Raw genomic sequence first — 1064 nt, 5'->3', positions numbered from 1 at the left:
GGGGGGGGGCGGAGAGTGAGTGTGAGAGAGAGAGAGAGAGAGATAATGAATTAGACCAGGATTGCAGATGAAGACAAGGGAGAAGGAGAGGGTAGGGCATCTGTCACAGCCAGGGAGCCAAATTAAGTGGGAAGAGTGGGGCTGGAGCCCAGGAGTGGGATCTGGGGCACGGTGGTCTCTTGGCTCCCCTTCCTCATCATCCTCTTGCCCCTGAGTTTCTTCTTCCTCATCCTCTTTGCCAGGACCCTGATAGTCTGCTTGCAGAGGGGGCAGGTCTTCCAGATCTGAGTGAGCCAGGGGTCCACACAGCAGCTGTGGTGGACATGAGCACAAGGGAGTACCCTCAGCTTGTCTCCATATTCATACTCATCCAGGCAGATGGCACAGACTGGTCTCCCTTCTAATAGTCATGTGTAGGGATCTGTTTCAGTTCTCTTTGATCAGTCTATTCTGCTGGAGCCATTTCTGGTGCTGGATACAAAAGCCTATCATCACTGCTCCCATAGCCAAAACCAGCAGTCCCACAATCCCTGTAAAAGGGATGAGATAATTGCCCAAGGGGAAGCTTTTGTCTGGGACCAGCAGGGCCCGAGCACCCTTGTCATAGACCAAGAGGGCACGCAGGTACTCAGAACTCCTCTCCCCAGTAAACACAGACAGGATCCAGATCTGCTGTTGGATTTCCTCCCTATTCTACACTATGGTGGGAAGTTCACCGGAATTCACATGGTATACTACAGCTGCATCATATCCAGCCTTCTGAGCATTTAAGACCTTGCTGTCAAAGTTGCAGTTGAATCTTCAAAGCGGTGCAATAAAGACTGACCCATCGACCAGACATGTGGATCATAACAAATTATGTATAACATTGTGAAGAATGGGAATTCCAGAATACCTAATTGTGCTCATGAGGAATGAGTACACAGACCAAGAGGCAGCTGTTCAAACAGACAAAGGAATACCACATGGTTTAAAATGAGGAAAGGTGTGCATCAGGGCTGTATTCTTTCACCACACTCACTCAATATATGCTGAGCAAATGATCTGAGAAGCTGGACTATATA

At 48.9% G+C, this 1064-nt stretch overlaps 1 pseudogene; it reads right to left on the bottom strand.

Annotated features, from left to right (window-relative positions):
- Positions 1 to 50: 50 nt before the first annotated feature.
- On the bottom strand, positions 51 to 834 carry LOC103201580 (annotated as a pseudogene).
- Positions 835 to 1064: the final 230 nt, after the last annotated feature.

Source organism: Orycteropus afer, unplaced genomic scaffold (genome assembly GCF_000298275.1).
Source record: "Orycteropus afer afer isolate SDZICR_OR568_19922 unplaced genomic scaffold, OryAfe1.0 scaffold00155, whole genome shotgun sequence".
Lineage (NCBI taxonomy): Eukaryota > Metazoa > Chordata > Mammalia > Tubulidentata > Orycteropodidae > Orycteropus > Orycteropus afer.
The sequence above is the reverse complement of the archived record's forward strand: the minus strand, read 5'-3'. Positions and strand labels throughout refer to the sequence as shown.